Source organism: Falco rusticolus, chromosome 7 (assembly GCF_015220075.1).
Source record: "Falco rusticolus isolate bFalRus1 chromosome 7, bFalRus1.pri, whole genome shotgun sequence".
Lineage (NCBI taxonomy): Eukaryota > Metazoa > Chordata > Aves > Falconiformes > Falconidae > Falco > Falco rusticolus.
The window spans coordinates 40,593,204-40,613,322 of record NC_051193.1 but is presented as its reverse complement, the minus strand read 5'-3'; the positions used below and the strand labels follow the sequence as shown (position 1 = coordinate 40,613,322).

The 20,119-nt window shown below is 40.3% G+C and overlaps 1 long non-coding RNA gene across 2 annotated transcripts in view; it reads left to right on the top strand.

The window, feature by feature from the left end:
• Positions 1–20,119, top strand: part of LOC119151815 — a 161,855-nt gene that overhangs the window by 77,887 nt on the left and 63,849 nt on the right. The window contains exon 3 of one of the 2 annotated variants that reach the window (XR_005105558.1): positions 18,645–18,764. The exons of the other annotated variant lie outside the window; for it this stretch is intronic. This is a non-coding gene — a long non-coding RNA (uncharacterized LOC119151815). The remainder of the gene's footprint in view (positions 1–18,644; positions 18,765–20,119) is intronic. 2 annotated transcript variants of the gene reach the window in all.

The following is a 20,119-nucleotide window of genomic DNA, read 5'->3' as shown; positions in this document are numbered from 1 at the left end:
AACAAGCTTTTCCATTGTTGCAATTGTTTCTTTGTTTAGCGTCAACAATGCGATTGGAACAAAAGCAGAGCTTTTGACCTGGAAAGCCTGTGTGGGCATGATAGGAGAGCCAAGCTGTGTCCTAAACAGAGCCTTGCCAGGACCTGATGTGAGGTCCTCTGTGCAGCCCCTGCTGGGGCTGGTTTCAGGGGGAGTGACATGAGGAAGCGGGGTTGGTGCTGATGAGTGAATGGGAATGGTAACTTGGTAAGGTCTTGGATCTTGGGGAAGAGAAGCAGTTGACACAAGGGACAGCATTGCTAATGAGGGCAAGAGGTGCTGGGACACGTGTTGGAGCTTACAGCAGCAGTCAGAGCTATTTGTGAAAACCATGATGAGAATTTTAAACTTGATGCTTTCAAGCTCAAGCTTTTCTTTTCCCCCTGCCACTCCCCTAACAGCATTTATCTGAGAGCACGCTCTGTGTTCAGAGGGACTACTGGCAGGTAGTGCTTCAGGCAAAATCTAACCCTCACAGCTGAGGTTTTACATCAGTGATTTCTGCACTTGAACTTGTACAGAGTAGTGATTATTCCAGATTTTGCCTAAGTGTGTTGTGGTTACATTACTTCTGCTATGAACAGTATTTAAAAATAGAATTTAAAATTGGATCTAGTAGCTAACTTCAGTAATCTTCTTTTGAAAGAAACATGTTCATATGTGTATGTGTTCTTTTATTTGCAAATGATGAAAAGGTTTTTGAGGCAAGAAAACCAGTCTACATTTAATATTCTTTTCTTGAAGCTCAAAATATGAGGGAAATATATATTTACTGGGCAATCTTACCTGCCTTCTGCTGGACTATGATTGGTAATTTCTGCCTGATTGTAATCACAAGACTTTTCTATTAATGTGTTAGTTTGCCTGTGAAGTCGCCACTCAGGTAGAAAGAGGGTGCCCATGTGTCACTCTTGACATTTTCTCTGAAGTATTGTTGCCTCACTAGCTCACCTATCGAGCATGGTGAATTGCATTTTTTCTCGTTGATTACTAGCTTTCCAGTGCAACTGAAAGCATTGCCAGCTATTCCCTGGCATGATGTAAAATCAGGTGAATGCTTTGGCAGGTACATCGTGTTAAGAAACTGTGTTTTTAAAATGACATTAGGCAGATTTTATTAATGTTGTGGGATTTTGTTTTGTTTTGGGTTTGTTTTTCTTCTCCCCCCCCCCCCCCCCCCTTCATTTTATCTCTGGACTGGCGGCATCTGTATTTTAATATTTATCTATGTATCAAAGTAGATGTGTCTCTACACCAGTGTTCTTCCGTATTGTAATGATATGCAGTTTTGAACAGAGCATTCATAAACGATATTGAAAAGGGTTGGTTTGGAGAGTGATTTTACCTATCGTTGTCACAAATCTTTAAAGTGCACAGGGAGGGCTTTTGGCCAAAGGCATTATAACTTTGAACACCTTTCCTGATCAAGTTTTGGAAATCACACCTTCTCCCTGAACATCCTGAGGGTTACATGTCCCCTTGTCAAAGATGGCATGGTTATTGTTCACTCATATAGTGCCAGTAGTGTTCAGGGGCTGTAATTGTCTTGTAGTGATTTTTGACAGATTTCAGCTGTCTGACAACAATTTACCAAATGCCACTGATTTGGTAATCAAGAAGGGCAAGCAAATAAACCTGTCCTGTCAGCCTCAGGAGCAGCACACATGCCTTCTTCCTGGAACACCTGAGACATGAAAATCATCAGGGCTATTTCTGATTCATCTCACTTTTAAATAAAAGCAAGTATTTAGGGAGAAAATAATTCCAGTGCCCATTCACATGTGCTTGCGAGTTCTGCATGGGAGCCAGTTTGAGAGAGGTACCTGTGTAACCACGCCAGAAAATACCCTGCTCCTAGAGTGTTTGGGGTGTTTGCTGCACGGTGGCTGGTTGATTCACGTGGATCAGTGGACATGTTGGTGTTCTGCAGGTGAGAAGCTTTGCCAAGAAGCAAAGCTGGTTGGGCCCGTACACCAGCTGGAGCTCGCGTGGGGGTCCGTGTAGAAAAGGGCCGGGTGCCCTCTCTCGGCCATCTTCACAACAGCAGCCAAAGCCAGGACAAAGTAGCATCTGGGAATGAAGCAACGTGACTGCTTCAGGAAAGGAGGGAGGCTTCAAGGCTTGTGACCACATGAAGCGAAATGTTCATATAAGTGCAGGACCAGGAGATGGTGATCCTAATCTAAACCCACAGTGCCTCTCTAGCTTTGGGTGAGACATCTAACTCCTTGGTGTCTATTAGTCCATGCCACCAACAGGACCAACAAACCTCTGTACTGTTCCGTAGGTAGTGATAACAGCTACAAATGAAAGAGTCAGAGTTCCTTAGTCTGGTCTTATTATGGACTTCCCTGTTTAGCTCATGTCATTTATCACAACAGTCTTTTGCCATGTAATTTACATTTTGATGAAACACTGCAGCTATCATTATTTTAACAGGATTGCATTTGAGTGGCAGCAGTGGGTTTGAGGCACACATGTGCCTGCATACAGATACCAATGCTTTAGTAAGGCATATTGGAGATGTCCATAAAATTTCTAAGGTTATTCAGTTTATTAGCAGTCAAACCTACCAGTTCAGGAGCTACAGTATATCAATCTTCTGCTGGAAAAGCATATTCTGGTAGTAAATTGTGGTTTCTCTGTGTGTAAGATAAATGAACATTGAGACAGTATTTAACATATGTATAAAAATAGGCTGCTTAAGTAAAAAGAACATTTGATCAGCCTTTTATCAGACAGATAAGAACGCCTGTGTTAACTACCAAATTAACAGTTTAGTGAAGGAGACACCATCTACATAAAGTCCTTGTCATACTAATACAAGATGGCATTCTACAAAGGAATTAAATACTTATGTGCCTGATGTAATAATATTTTTATTTATGCTGAAGACTAAGCTAGCTATTGACTGTAATGGAGCTCAGGTGGTTTATACCTGCTGAAGGATTTAGCCCTATCCTTTTCCTAAGCTAGATTTCTTAGTAATTTACTGATGAGTAAATTAGACCAAAACTGGGTCTGAGCACTGAAGCTGCACCCTGCTGCTGTTCCAGGCAGCTTCCAGGCATAAGAAGGCAAGATTGTTAAGTAGCAAACACAATGTTAGCAGTTGAATGTATGTACTCTATTTCCAGCTCTGCTATGGGCTTGCTATGTAACGTTAAAGATCTTTCTAAACCTCTTAACTAATACAGTTGCTATCTGAAAATTACAAACTCTCACAGGCACATTTTTGCATCTGAATGTAAGCAGTCTTTTATTAAGCACCCTTAAATGCCTAGTGGAAAGACAGTATTTGAAGGTTTGTTACTGGTTTGCTGTGTGGCATTGACAAAAATACAGCCGTTGCCATTGCAAGACATACAGCTTTTACTGGTGGGATGATGCTTGCATCTGCATGGGTAAGTCCCATGTTAAATCCCTTACCTTGGGTAAAACTCCGATGCCTGGAGTTAGGGGTGGACCTAAGCACTGCAGTGCACATGAGTCTTTTGAAGAAGTGCTTGACTTTGGGTGAATTTCCCTAGACTGAGAAAGCAGGAGGATTCAGAGCAAGCTTGACATACTTTTTGCTGCAAGAGGCTTATCAGATCTTGTTGCAAACCAATTCTTGTTCCTACTAATTAAAACCAGAATGCATTCAATACTGAAATGTAAAATACTCATATAATTTACTTGCATTCTTCTACTTGAGTTAATCTGTCAAAGTAGCCCTACATGAAATGGAACTGCAATATGGTCTGACAGCCTATGTACAGTGTTCACTGATCAGACAAATTTCCTGAGATGCATGGTAAAAAGCCAAACCTAAAAGCCTTAGTACCCAGGACAGACAGCGCAGACTGCCCACCCAGACTACCTACCGTCATCTTGCATGGAGCTGTTTTGTCTTATAAACAGCAGGAGACAAAGTGTCATATTTTCATGTGTTTTTATTATTAACAACAACTGGAACAACATCTGTACCGCAATCCCATGTTTCCAAAGGCAGGTGCTTTTGAGGCACATAGAATTGACACACCTCAAGGCTATACATCATTGTTTTACTCATGTTGTGTATCTATATATATGTATCTATATATATATGTCTGGGAATGGAGCAGATGTTTTACATACAAATAAAAGGTGTGGGTGGAGGAGGGAAGTGGGCTGAGCTACTCACTTTCCTGCCCTGCAGCTTGTGTAATTATGCATGCCAAGGCAAAGTGAATGTAAAATACCATAAGCAAGGTTTGGAGCTGATAGAAATTTGTACAGCCCTGCTAAAATTGACAAATGTCCTGGGTAGCTTCTGTGAAGGGTTAGACCTGCTTTATATTCACTGTGTGAATGACTGTAAAGAAGAATCAGGTTTGAGGTCCCAGCCTTGTTTATACATACTAAGTAGCCATAGGAAAGAAGGGACAACAACCTGAGAGTAAAGGTCTTAAAATATTATTTTGAGATGTAAATCTTTCTAGACTTAGATACATGTAACTGGACTCCACTGAAGCAGACAGATGCCAGCAAGCTGCTTTTTGAAGAGGTTGGAAAACTGGGGTCACAGAAGAATCCCTGTTCCAAGCCATTAAATGGCTTTGGGTTTTGATACTTCATAAGCAACCTAGGCTGGGAATAAAACTCTCAGACTGTCAGACAGTGGCATGGGTTAGTACACAATGCAAATGTGAGGAAAATACCACGTGAAAAAACAAACACATTTTCTGAGTAATTAATCACTGAGCACTGGTAAAGCAACGCAACTGTTTATTAAAATAGACAAGGTTTTGTATGCAATTCACGACTGAATTGCCTGCTAATTAATAAAGAGCTAATACTCATTTAGATAATAATCTTGTCAATAATTGTGGACAAAAGGAAGAAAAAATTTATTAGCTGGAAAAAAATGGCATGGATGACTTCTGGGTAATGAAATATGAAAAAAAATACTGAGCTCGAGAGCTATTGTTACTAAATGGTACCAAATGCTTCCTGTTGAGCAATTATGTTCTATTAGACACCTGCCAGCACAGTTTTCTCTCATCACGCATCATTATCATCACTTATAGTCTTACTGTGTATTTGATAATGTACTCAAGGGAATACCTAAATATACTGTAGGGGAGTAAAGAGGATGCAAATAAAAATTTGGTTATGTTGTTTGTTTACCTACTGGCAGAAATTCCCAGTAGTAACAGTAAGTACAGGGACATTCTGAAATCTATCCTGATTTCGAGTGCTGATGCCTCCATCCTTGTAGGTTTCATGGGCCAGGACCTTGCTTTTGTTCTTTCAGAAAAACCTGATCAGTATTGGCTTTTTCTATTTCCATGACCAGCAGTGCTGTCCCTGCCATCACCACTTTAAGAGATTATCTAGAGGTTATGGTATTTGCCTGGGAAGTGCCAGTCTCAGATTTGCCCTTCTCAGCCTTCCAAAACCTTCCATTTCAGACTTCTGTCTTAAGGACCAAATATCTGGGCTTTACAAGAAGTGAAGCTCTGTTCTTTGTGTCAAACAGGTAAATTGTATGGTGTGAGCCAGGTGTCACTTTGATCACAGGCACGAGACAGAAAATTATGTAGTTCTTTTCGTGACACACTCCTTCAGTCTCCTCTGGCAAAGCTTTCCCTTTTCTCCATGCCAGAAAAATATACAAACTTTTTCTACAGACCCCAGGGGCAAGCTTTTGTATATTTAATCTTAGAGGTCTGTACAGCTTCTGGGTGGAATCACTGAGATTCCCTTTACAGTCAATGTAGAGGAACAGGAGTCTTGAGTAAAGAGTGACTCTCTTGTATTGTAAAGCAGATGTGCAAAGTAGGGTGAATCCTGCCTAAAAATACTTACTCCTTCCCTCTAGGGAGCTTAAGGCAACTAACTCAAGATACACTTTTAGAGAGAGGTGTACATACTGGTGACATCCCTGTAAGGCAAATCCCTCTCGAGAGTTCAAGGTCTCCTGCAACTGAAAGTCAGTAAAGGGGTTAATACAGGGTGAGAACTGGACGCTGCTTCTTTTCTCCTTCAGCTTCTCTGTCTCAGACTTCTCTTCAAATTTACAGGAATTATATGCCGTTGTAATCTGTTGTTATAATCTGAAAATTAGTTGTGCTTTCTTACCGGTCTTTTTGTAAGGATCAGCCTGGAAGCTTGCATATCCTCTTGGTTTGCTTTTCTAAAAGGCCTCAACAAAGAACATGGATCATTGCACCTCACTTTGAGTCAGAGCAGCTTTATGGGAAGTTTTTTGTATGGTTTAGCTATGCCTCTTTTCTGAAGTTCGTTATCATGTTGTTTGTGTTAGAAACAATTTCCCTTTTGAACACACTGAGCATAGTATAATCATGGAGAAACTGGTATTAACAGGGTGCTGTCCTTTCCTCCACATTTGCTTTCAGTCTGAATACAGAACATGCTGGGTTTAGGGACTTGTTCCTTGTGGACCTAGTGAGCTCACGGTTCATTGACCATAACATTGATCAGTGAGTTGTGACCTGTTACGAATGTAATTACCAGTTAACTTGACTCTAAAACATATTTTAACTGACAGTTCTAATTTTCAACATTCTTAATGGAGAAATACAAGGATATGTTGCAAGATGCTGGATGTCATTTGAAAAGAATACAATGCAAATGTACAAAATAAGCCCCAAACAGAAGAGAATAAGGTAGTTACTGAAAAGTTGTGATGAAGAGGAGACCTGATCAAGCTTCACTTCCAGCACTAGAACATGCTGACTGTATCATCAAAAGATTATGAATATATGTGCTGATAGAGAGATTTCAGTCCTGAATACCTATTTACTACTGTTGTGGTTTAACCCCAACAGGAAACTAAGCCCGACGCAGCCCCTCACTTGCTCCCCCATGGTGGGATGGGGGAAAGAATTGGAAAGGTAAAAGTGAGAAAACTTCATGGTTGAGAGAAAGGCAGTTTAACGGGTAAAGCAAAACTCACACATACAAGCAATGCAAAACAAGGAATTAATTCACTACTTCCCATGGGCAGGCAGGTGTTCAGCCATCTCCAGGAAAGCAGGGCTCTGTCATGCAAACAGTTACTTGCAAAGACAAATGCCAAACTCTGATCATCCTCCCCTCCCTCTTCCTTCCCCCTGCTTTATACGCTGAGCATGACGTCGTATGGTCTGGAATATCCCTTTGGTCAGCTGGGGTCAGCTGTCCTGGCTGTGTCGCCTCCCAGCTTCTTGTGCACCCCCAGTCTGCTGCTGGCGGGGTGCTATGAGAAGACGAAGAGGCCTTGACTCTGTAAGCACTGCTCAGCAATAACAAAACTGCCCCTGAATTATCAGCACTGTTTCCAGCACAATTCTAAAACATAGCCCCCTACCAGCTACTATGAAGAAAATTAATTCTACCCCAGCCAAACCCAGAGCAACTACCTAGGTTTAGATTGTTTTTCTTCAGGTCTAGGCAACTTTTCAAGACTGGAAATGTTCTGTATTCAGATAGTTCTGCCAAAAAAACTCCTCAAAGAAAACCAAAATAAGGTGTGTGCCTAATCCATTCTTTACAATATAGCTCTAATTAGTATAACATGGGATTGTTCATGGAGAAGAGAAGTCTCTCTGGGGCCTACAAGAAAGCTGGAGAGGGGCTTTTTACAAGTCTGTGTAATGATAGGACAAGGGGGAAATGGCTTTTGGACTGAAAGAGGACAGATTTAGATTACATATAAGGAAGAAATTCTTCACTGTGAGGATGGCGAGGCACTGGAACATGTTGCCCAGAGAAGCTGTGGATGCCCCATCCCTGGAAGTGTTCCAGGCCAGGCTGGACGGGGGCTTTGAGCAACCTGGTCTAGTGGAAGGTGTTGCTGCCCACAGCAGGGGGTTGAAACTGCATGATCTTTAAGGTCCTTTCCAACTCAAACTATTCTATGACTATATGTGCTGTTACCAGTTGCGCTTTTTGGAAGATTAATATATGTCACAATTTTAATTTTCAAGCCACTTCCAATGAACGCTTATGTCATCACTTATTGCCACTAGGGAACCTGTCAACAATCTCTACGTAACATAGCACAGTTATTAAGGAGATTTAACAAACAATGATCCGCAGGTATCCACGTGTGTTCATGAATAGCCCGTTGGTGAGAAGTCACTATTTGCCAATAGACATTCCAACAAACACTCACTGGTTTGGGTTTTGTTTGCAGTGCCCAAGCTGAGAAATGTAATTTCTGCCTGACTGTTTATTTTGCAACTTGGTGCTAAATCAGGAGGGGGATGCCTTTCTTGGTGAGGACTGCAAACACTTCTGAATCCAGAGAGGAATTCTGCTTGTCTGTGACTGTACTAGATGATTTTTGATTACTAGTGGTGACAAATATGAAAGCTTAAGTGATAGCCCTAGAGTGAGGACAAAGGAGGTGGTTTGCTCAAGAGGCTGAACGCTGACATCCTGAAGACAGCGTCCTTAAAATGAATTCAGCTATGCACTCATGTCATGGCCACCTATTGCTATTTATTATAATTTCAAACACCCACCTCTTGAAACGTTTTAGTAGGTTTTGTCTCGAACAGTACCAAGGACCTATGTAAACACTGTTATGGCATCAAAGATGTTGCCAGAGAAAACTTATTATCCAAAGACGGGAAGAGTCAAATTGATGTTGATATGATTCTTCATAATGGTAAAGGTTGTCAGGCATAGATTTACCATGACTCTGGGGACAGTTCAGGCTTATAAATAATCCCCTGGGTTAGGCATCCTAGTATTCAAATCTCTCTTGTCTTTCTATACTTGATAACATTTATATTAGGTTTGGAAGTTCTTTAGATCTTGTTATGTCTCTGTATAGAGACAGTGTGTGTGCCATAAAGTCTAGTAAAACTAATCGACCGTAGAAGTCTGTGACTTCACACATTCTGAAATGTACTTTGAATAAGGGACATGGTTGAGCACCAAACTTACGGCAAAATTCAACAAAATTCCTTCACAGGTTATTCAGTGCAACAATAAACTGTACTAGACTGAGATTCACTTGGTCTCTGTCTCAACCTTTGTGCCTCAGCAGGTTCATCAAAGCTTTTAGGAAATACAGCAGTATTTTGATGAAAAGCAGGCCAGGTCTGCAGGACAAGATGGAATTTTGATCTTGTTTTGCAACCTAGAACTTTTTTTTATAGCAAAGTACAGTGGCTTTTAAGAGAAAAGTGTGATTGTAGATAAAGTAGAACATCTAGAGAGGAAAAATAGTATTTTATTTTCATTTAATTTCATTGCCCCAGGCTCTTAAAAGCTTCTGGAAACTGATGAACCTTTCAGTAGTGGGGAAGTAGGAGGTCAATGTTAAACTGGAAATGTCATGGCAGTGTCAGATTCCTTTTCTTTTGAGGGAACTGGCAGCTTTTACCTATGCTCTGGCTCTGTTTCATGAGGTGATAATGGCTCTGAAAGGCATGAATGTTTTTGTTAGAAGAAACTTTCCTTCCCTTTCATTGCTAAGTTAAAAATAAAGACAAGGAAAACTAGCCAAGCAGTTCTCTCTCTCCCTCTCCCTCTAAATCATGTTTGTTGTTCCAAACAGGCTTATTTCCCAGCTTTGCCTGGCTGTTCAGTAGGCTGGTAAAGAGATGAAGGTTGCTTAAAAAAAAATACATATAAATTTCTGCAAAGTGAAACTCAAGGAGAAAATATTGAAAATGTCTTTTAGGCTGGATTACCGAACTTCTCTGTTGAGCCAAGGTATTTGGACAGCTGTTCAGTCAAGCTATTTCTTAGAGGCCATTTACCCACAGTACAGGGACCTCTCTGCCAGGGTCACTCACTTCATTTTCATCCCAACAGCCTCACCATCCCTTTGTGTCTTATTGCAGCTGAAATGTCCGTGTAGATGCCCCATAACTACCTCTCTCTCACATTTATGCCTTAGGCTGTGCCTGTTCAACAAAGCTCCTCCATGCTATTTATTCCTGGCTCTTTTTTCATCTTCTGGTTGTTGACATCCCATTGGCTCCTTTCTGGGCTGCGTTGCCTCTGCCTGCACCCCTTCTGCTTGGCTGTCTGATGTGTCCTGTTGTTTACAGCTGCACCCTCAACACTGTCTTTCTATGCTGGCACCAACAGCTGACACTGGACTTCAGATTTCACCTGTTTGTAAGCTTTGATCTGTTTCTGGAGATAATACTTCAGCTTCCTGGTCACTTAGAACGACCATTAAAACTGCTTACATGTAATTCATCTTCATGACCATGAAAATAAATTTCAAGTCCAACTCTGTGGCAAAGGCCAAATTCTACCAGTGCAGAAGCGGGAGAAGCCACAAAGCCTGCTTGACAAGAGCAGAAGGTAGACTGGCATTGAATCTACCTATTAAATACTTACACTCTACCCATTACAATACATGAATAGCTCCCAAATGCTGGAACCTTGGTAATACTGGCACTGAAATAACAGGCACAAGCGTTAGTTGGTAGTGGCTGCAGACATCACCCTGGGCTCCTGTCCACTGCAGAGACAGCTTTTCTCAGATGACGACCCTCAGATGACGACCAGACACTGCTGAAATGGAGCTGCTAAAGTAGTAACTCTGGGATGCTGAACAACTCCAGGGCAGGAGTATGCAACTGGGAAAAATCTGTATTCAAACTGCATTAGAAGCTGTAATGGCACCCAAAAATCTTGGGAGTATATTGAAAACTCCACATTTAATGAAATGGGAAGATTGAAATTCTTTTTTTAACATGCAAGACGTCAATCAATAGGGCACTGTAGCAGCATGGACACCAATGGGTAAGAAGACAGTAAGAGTGGCAAAGGAGATGCTAGTTGCTAAAAGCCACTGCACCACTTGTCAAAAGAAAATCTGAAAGCTGTCTGTTGATCTAGATAGTGAATCACAGTGTCCTAGAGGGGAAGTGAAATGCTAGATGATGGTGCCTGGAGAGTTTCTGCTTTTGGGAGCTAGCTCCATCCCCAGAAGAGCCTGTCTTTTTTGTGCTGTGCAGTGTCACCATGGAAAGAAGGCAAGAATTGGCTCCCTCGTGTCATTCCAGTACCTTTGATGCAGGTCTGAGAGCAGAGCCTGGCTGGCATTCAACAACTTCTCTGCCTTCCTACTTCACTTGCTGCTAGATAGAGCCTCTTTCTGTCATGAAAGCTACGGATCCTCCTTCAATCCAACATCCTTCAGGAAAAGGGTGAATCTCAGGCTTGTAGTCTAAGAAACCTCTTCATTGTCTCATAATTTTCTGCATTGGGTGCAGGAGGGAAGCAAAGTTCTGGTAAGACTCATGCCACCTTTCTTTTGCAAAGAAGGCAACTATCTGGTAGTGTTCTCAGTCACAACCCTTTAGAGACAGGTGCCCAAAACATAATAAACAGGCTGAAATTATAAAACTGTTGCTGTCACAGTTTCTAAGTTCTTAGTTGAGCTGTCTGTGCTTTGCTGGTTGTTTTCATCCTGCGTAACAGCATGTAATTAAAATATTCATATGCAGATTGCAGCCTATTTAGGGCTGAATTCTGTTAGATGCTGAGCAAAATTTGGATAGTACTGAGACATCTCAGCTGCCAAGGAAGTGGGAGGAAGCTTAGAGTGGTCTGAATTGCCCAGCATATGGCAGAGTGCCTTAACATTGATTTGTTCCTATGTTAGGATAAAACTGGCAAGGAACAGGAAGCAGTTTAGGGCTCAATTAACAAACAGCCTTTAAAAAACGCATTTCTCTTTCTGCCTTAGGCTTTGCCTTAGGGCTAACCCTGTTCACAGAGCTAAGACTAAAAGAGCAAAAGTGCCTATATACATAATACCCTGTAAACAGTCATCCCCTCTATAACACGGACAATTCAAAACAACTCAAAAACACCTCTGGAAAGAGATACAGTCAGGCTGGTATTGGCTCAAAATATTCCACAGAATATCTAAGATGGATTTTTAATTTATTTTTTTTTCTTAAAAAAAAAAAAAAGTTTTTGTAGTGTTTGAATCAGAGCAAAATAAAATTGCATCTTTTGGATTTGGGCATAAAGTAGGCCAGGCTGAAGCAGTCATATGGCTCCCATCCTAGGGCATAAGGACACTGTTGCTTTGCCCTGGGCATGAAGAATATTGTGGTGCAGAGATCAGAACTCTCCTGCTGTTGGAATGTACGTTAGATACATCTATAAATTATGACAGTGGCGATTTCTTTCCTGTTGTACTTCATGAGGGTCCAGAGGGCCTATGCTATACCTATGGGTAGTTTTGATTAACTCACTTGTGTATTCTTACAAAAGGTTATGTATGACAAGGAGGAATGTTTTTGGAGAAGCAATGGAAGTCATCTCTGTAGAATGACTGTGACTGGGGCCACGGTCCTGTGATTCACCTTCCAGGAGGAGCTAATGCCCAGTGAGAGGATGTCCCATTGCTCCTCTCCCTATCTGCAAATCATGTAGGAGACTGGGGAATTGAGACTCTTGAACGCATTGCAATCCTTGTACTCCCTGAATGGGGTCACGTGCTATACCACCCTTGCCTGAATTTTCTGAGGTTTTGCAGAGGTCTGTGTAGAAGTTAAAGCTAAATCAATGAAAAGGCAAGACAAGTATTCATCTGCTTTATCTTGCAAAGTTTATTTCTGATTACCTGACTTTATGAGATCTTTTTGCTAGTTCTTCCATTCAAGACGAATTCAGCTGGTACCAAAAGAGAATAAATCCTTTCAGAGCAAAGTGATTCACTGTGAGTCTACATTCAGTTTGTCTATGCAGTTTCGCTAAGTTATTATGACAGTGCTAAAATAGGAGGTCTACTTAATGTTTACATTTATATTTTTCATTTTGGAGAGTAGAGAAATATTGTGTCTGATCACACACTTTTTTGCTCACTTTGGAGCAAGTGTAATCTTTCTAAATGAAGCTGATTCAAGGTTTCTCAGCACTGTAAGCAAAATCAAATTTTGCTGCCCCAAAGACTGAGCTTGGGGCTGCTCCTGCCATGGGGAAGAAAGGGATAAGTAGAAAGGATATGTGATATGATGTTGTACAGTGAAAGAATGAGCCCTGGGGAACCAAGCTTGCTGGTTTTGCTTCTGCAGGAGAAACAGGATGCAGGGCTGACCTTTGGGAAGGAGTCACACCACCTTATTTCCTTAGTGAGAGAAACCACAACAGCGACCCCACAGGGAGTTTATACAGGCTGTATAATTTTGAGCGACCCAGCCAACTGGCCTCTATGAAATACAGTAATATCTTTGTATTCCATCTTTCTTAATGAGAGCTTTTGTGCTGAACTTACACAGCATGGGATGTAGGCTGAGGAATGGCAGATGTTCCTGTGCTGCTCTCTGTCATCATGCTGTGGTATTTGTGTCTAAGCCTGAAATAGAAGAAGCTCATCTAAAGGTGATTGTAAGGGACAAACGCATTCAACTAGGCTCTTACAAAGGTCAGACAAAATGTAATATTTATTCTTTTTTAAATTTTATTTCAACTGCACAAGTTGAGGCTTAAAAAATAAGGCTGATTTGCTATTTTTGTAAATCCTAAGAGTTCCTTTGAAAGTCCCTTTGAATGTTAAATGATCATAAGGAAGTTAATGACATGCATGTTTCATGAGTGGTTGATTAATTACTGTAAACAAGCATAAGATCTTTTAAACATATCCAAGTGGTAGTAACTGATCTAAGTATACAAAATACTGTAATAACTAGCATGAGTGATAAATTCTTGAAGCAAACTTCTTTTGCAATCATACAATTTTTTTTTGATACTCATTCTTGCTGGGGAATTGAAACTGCAGTTGTTATCTGGATTCTGTGCATTCAGTTTTGAACTGGAAATTTAATTTTGTATCTTAAGATGTGTGAAATCAAAAAAATACTAGAGTATTTAAAATTTCCCCTTGAAACACCATTTAGACTTTAAAGAGGAGTCACAATTAAATATTACTGTCAGATAAAGATGGCTAGAAATTTCTTCATCTTTGTTGAGACAGGATTTTTTCCCAAAGTCCAGGATACTTGAGTGCTTTGTCTTCTGTGGGGGTGAAGTCCTTGATTTTCTTATCGTGATGTATTTTGATGTGGCATCTGCTGATGTTCTTAGCAGACTTATTTGTAAACTAGTTTTACACTTAGGAACAGGGGCATTGACTAATTTTTTTAATCAGTTCAGTTTCATTTTCTACACATATCATACAATACCTTAAGTTGATAGGGCATGAAATTGTCTACCAGTTTGCTTGTGCAGTGCCTCGTAGACCTGAATTCAAGTGGGATCTCTTAGTATTATGCCCATCATAGTGAGCTGTTCACGTTCCATCAGCAGGAACAACTCTTCTGAATTTCTGCCGAACTTTCAAACACTTCCTGTCTTATTCTATGCAGCCCTTGCAGTCATAGACTGGCTACCTTATATTTTGCTAATCATGCAGAGATGTTGCATATCTTTGCTTGTGATTAATCTGCTCTTTTATTTACCTCCTTTTCTCTACCCTTCTATTAAGCTCTGCATGTCCATTTATCCCCTTCTCAGGGAGGGTATAAGTCCTTGGTATTCTGTGGTATGTTCCATAGAGACGCAGCTGACAACTTTTGTGTTTATTTGACTGGACCCTGTGCAATTGGACAAAATCCTGACTGGGTTTAATGGAGTTGTTTGAGTATAGGTTAGGACAGAAATGGTTTAAGTGTGTAAAGTCTCCAAAAATCACTGCCAGATGAGGAAAGGAGTGTTAAAAAGGAGGTCTCCTGGGTCTCTTCAAAAATTTCCAGCAGGTTATTTCCAGTTCACACCAGAAATACTTCAATGACTTCTTCCCTGGTGCCTTGATATTTCCAAATACCATCTTGTTTAGGAACCAGAATGGCAAAGATACTTGCAAATGAGAGTGAGGCTGATAAAGAAAAGAATCATTATGACATTTCAGCTCCTCAGGAAATGGTGGCTGCTGAGCGTATGTGGAAGGATGAGCTTACACTTTAAAAGCACAGTTTATAGTCATAGCCTGAGATGCTTTTTTACCTGCATCACAAACTTCTTGTAAATCACTTAATTTCTCCCAACCTCAGTGTGCATAGCAATACCGGTTCTTTACAAAATAAACTGAGGCACATCTTTGTTTCTCTTGCAAATCAACATAGTATCCGTTTGTTGAGAATCAGTTTGGGATTCATGGATTGAAGGCACCTTTCCCACCGCCACCCCCGTTTTTTTCCCTTCCCATGTGAAATATTGCACTCCTGACCCCTTTTTCATCCGCCTCATGTTCTAGTTGCTTGTCAATGTAACCTGTCTCTGAGTTGGCAATATTTCATGCAGGGCCATTGCACTATCTTCAGCTTCGTTGCAATTAATATTCTGTCCTGTCATTTAAGTCCAGCCCTGTGTTCCTAATGTCAGGTTGGCTGTGTTTAATATGACCAGCAAGGCAGCATATGTTTCTAAGCTGAGTCCTACTGCCATTTCTGGAGGTATCTCCCATTAGTCAAGGATCCTTTGTCGTAGCGCAGCCAATGTTATCACCAAGCTTTAAGTACAAAGGTGGAATAATAATGACTCCTGTTTCGCTAAATGGAGTTAACACAGCTGAATAGCTTCCCTGATGGTTTATTATATTAGTCTTTCAGAACATTGACTGATTTGTTTTTATTACCAAGAAAGCTTTTGTCTTATGAAAATGACTTAGGACCACAGGTCAATGTTTTTCATGTCACATCTCCCTAAGAAGTACATTGCTTTATTATACTTTGTATTCTGCCACTGCAACCTGTATGTCACTTAAATTTATTTGTCATGATACCACTGCCAGGCTGCAATTAAATTGTTAAAGGATATTCAGGAAATGTTGTTGCGGTAATCTTTAGAGGAAGACATATGGAAATGGACTATATCTGTTAATTAATTTTTCAATATGCAAACCTTCCAAAGTGTAAGGCCTGGTGTGGATCACTACATGTGAGAAGAATATTTAGAGTGATGATGATCATGTATTTCCTGTGAGACAACAGACATACCCTAAGTTTGAATTACCTATCTGTCTATTTAAACTAGGAGACTAAAACGTTCAAGAAAAAAAAGTCAATGGAAAGACCACAATATATGTGTCTCTTCTGTCCATTCACACCAGTCTCCAAAGACAAAATGTCCTGTGATGCCTGCCCATCTTGACAATGTTTAAAAATTTTAGCTCACAGAAAATGAACAGACAATGTAAGGGATACATAGGAAAGTAAAACATGTTGATCAGTTTGAGAAACCATGGTAGAATATGCAGAGGTGTTTCAACTTAAGCTGAACCAAAGATCCCAGGTCTCTGACACGTCACCTGCCCCTTTGGAGAAGGAGATGTCAGAGGACAGGTCTCTAGCTCTAGAGCTAACAAGCTGTAACACTTCCCAAGCATGTCCTGGGAGTTAAAAATCAGCCTGCGGGCAGAAAAACTGAAGCTAGGAAGGATAAAGCTTTCCTGCTTCAGACACTGATCTCTAACAAAATCAGTATGTTGAGGGATATTTAGAATATTAATTGTTCATACTTCAGGGCTGCTCATACTTTTTGAAGCTGGAGTTCTTAATACTGATCCCATAGTAATACAAGTACTTGAAGATGGCATAATGCAGCACTACTGAAGAAAGAGGCTTGCTGCTTTTTTGCTTGCTAAGTTTTAACCTGCTTCAGTTCCCTAACATGGTTTGATGTGGGGCTGCACAAGTTCTTGTGGCAGCATAAAATAGCATTAGGAACGTGCTGGGTTTTTGGAGGTGGCAGAAGGGAGAGCTGTGTGTACTAAACCAGGTTTGGAGTTACAGTGGGAGCAGTAGTCCCAACACATGTCCTGACAACATGGAATAGGGATATTTTTAACATAACAAGGTACAGTGAGGTTGAAGCAGGACATATACTGGTTGCTCAGGACAGTGTGCTTAAGTGAAAGCGTACATGGATAAGTGTGATATATGTGAAAAGCATAGTGACAGACAACAGAAAGGAAATTCATAGGTTAGGGAAGGCAGAATTATTTGCTCTGAAAAGGAATCATGTCATCCATTGAACTTGGCAGAAAACTGCAATTTCACAAGGTTTGACTTACCTGATCCTACTGTATGTTAGGCAAGAGCTGCAGCAGTCTCAGCAGCCTGAAAAATGGGTAGGGGATAATTGAATACAAGTTTTTCTCCTGTGGACATCAAGGTAACTGGAGGAAATAGAAAGTCTGTGGTAAACTCAGACAAAAGACTGATGGTTAACTCAAGCTTTTAATACTTTCCCAAGCATTAGATTAGTGGGATGCTTCATAGATAGCACTGCAAATTCTGATTATGTGCATGTGGCTAGGAAGCTATGCTCACAACATCTCTCCACGCATTAGACTGTTTTTGTTCTTTTTCGTTATTGCCTGGCACAAACAGTATAAAACAGATTGCAGGAGCTCTATGATCTCTGAAAATATTCAGAGAATGCAATTGTGGCATTACATGTTTGAAAGGAAAAAAATATTGAGAGACCAGAAATACAGGAAGCCAATAATAATTCTTGTTTCCATGTTCATTGGTGTCTCACCAGGTGAAAACCAAAACAGAGGTATTAGAAAGAAATTGCAGTATCTCTCATGCAAGTTGCTTCTCACTAAAGTGTATTTCAGTATCCAAAATTACATTTCTGGAAAGGCTTTCCCTACTGAAGTTATTGTTTTCATTAGAGCTATTCTTTTTCATGATTGCTTATAACAGGGGTCCTCAAACTTTGTAACCAGGGGGCCGGTGCGCTGATGCAGTGGCAGGCAGCCATCTGCGGCTGCTTGGTTTCCCCCCCCAACCCCCGGCGGGGGGGTTCTGTAAATACCAGGGGCCGGATTGAGGACCCTGGGGGGCCGTGTCCAGCCCGCGGGCCGTAGTTTGAGGACCCCTGGCTTATAAATTTAGGCCTAACTAGTAATCATCAGAATTTCTTGCTTTTCTGAAACCAGTTTGCTCTATGAACCATAGGCCTGGATGTGGACACTCACAAGTTTTACTTGAATTTTGGGGTAGCAGTAAACACCTAACTTGTTTAAGAATTTGCAGTTTTCACATGGATTGGATGAAATAAAATGCATTGTAACACAGACATAGAAGAAAATTTGCTTTAAGGAATATTCCAGTGCAGTTCACTAACTATTAAGTATCGTTCTACTTCCGTGAACTTAAATCTCTACTGACATAAGTCTTTTATATCCTGCAGTGCAAGTTGTAGTACTTGGATAACTAATACACTTAGAGCAGTTTTTCATTAGACCTGTGAAAGTTTGGAGTTACTCATAATCTTTGAGCAACTGAGTCTCCATTTTGTGATATTGAAAATGTTTTTTTGTGTTTTAATAAACCAGTATTCTTGAATGTATTCATGAACTTAATTTTAGCACGTTTTGGCTGTTAAAAATATCTTACAAATAATATTGTCTCTAGTCTTTTTCTCAGAAATGGATGGATTGGAAAAGAAAATCGGTCTGAAAGATAAAACTTCAGTATAAACAATCTCTTTGACAAAATCATCATCAAATGCAAAAGTTATTAGGAGAAACTGTAGGGCTACAGTCTTTGGCAAAAAATGTTTTACTGGTACTGAGAAACTGAAATATTTTTTCTTGATCAATGTTTGTTCTTCATCTCTTCTCTCCCCACTATCATTAGGGAATGAGCACCATGTAACCAGACATCTATAAACCTTCAGATGCAGACCACTGACAGGAATCTGTAGACTGCCAGTTTGGGAAACCTCTGCTTTGAACCTCTAAATGATTCAACATTTGTGTAAGTCAGATGCATTCTGGTGCTACCTAGCTAAATAATTCTATAGCCATGTTCATTGTAATGCTAAGACTTTCAGACACTATATGAACTGTTTACCAATGCAAATTGTTTTTCTAATAATTGGATGATAAAAATAGGAAGAGCTATAAGTATGTCCTTAAAACGTGCCTCAAAGGGTGTGCTATTTACAGTCTGTAAAGAAATCCTTGCTACGGTGACACATGACTGTCTTATGTAGGTATTGTATAGGTTTGGGATGTTTTGGTTTTTGGTTGTTTGTTTGTTTTGGTTTTTTTTTAATATGAAACTTTGGATTAAAACAACATTTCTAAACAACTAAGGCCCCATTATATTAGTATGTAAGTCAAGATTCAGCTATTCTTGTTTAATACTCCAAATGGCATGTAGAAAATAGTGCACTGACAAACATGGAAAATGCTGCATTGTCCTGGCCAGCTAGACTATTTCAGGCAAAGACACATGAGTATCTGGACTTTTACATCCTCAGTTGTTCTGCCCTTTTTTACTTTAGAACGAGAGATATTATGTAAATGCTAAAGTAATATAAGGAGGAAACAATTTGACTAATATAAGCTGAAGTGTCTTACGAATGGAAACTGGAACACAAGCTATAAAGAAATCACTTAAGTCACTGCTGAGATGCATCCATCTCTGGTAATGCATAAAAGCTAATTAACAGTGCAGTGAAATGGAGGCAATTCAGAGGGAAACATTATTAGATGAAGAAGTACAAAAGAAAGTGAAATGTCTTTCAGTTTACTGACTGAGGATAGGTGAATATCTACAAATGTCCGTAAGTGACCTTGACAGCAAGGAGGAAGAGTCTGTGTGGAGACTCAGGGTGCTGTGTCTGTAGGAGTAATAGGATAAAAGAAGAGGTGATCAGGTTGTGATGTAAAAGACTAAGGCCTTTTCCATGCTAATGTCTGGCAGCTATTGAGGCTGCATCTGTATAGCCCCTAAATGCAGATAAGAAAACATTTTACTGAATGAGCACACACTGCTATATGATCAGCTAATGTAAATTATGGTTTTCTATTGTGTGTATAGAATCTGTAAGTGAAGAACAGCAAAGGGCACTGAATACTGAACCTCAAGCTTGGATATGTTTCAGAGTAAGGAACAGAAAAGCCATTGTTTCATGCTAAGCTAAAAATTGCTGCTCAGCGCATTTTGAGAACAGTCCTGCTCTCTTAAGGAGGTGGTCTTAATACTCTTAATAAATCCTTTTAGACTATATTTCTTGTTACGGGATGATAGAGTTTCCTAGAGCCAGCCATGGCCGAATAGGTTCAGAAAAGTCATTCACCTCATGTGTCTGTTTGCATTGACCT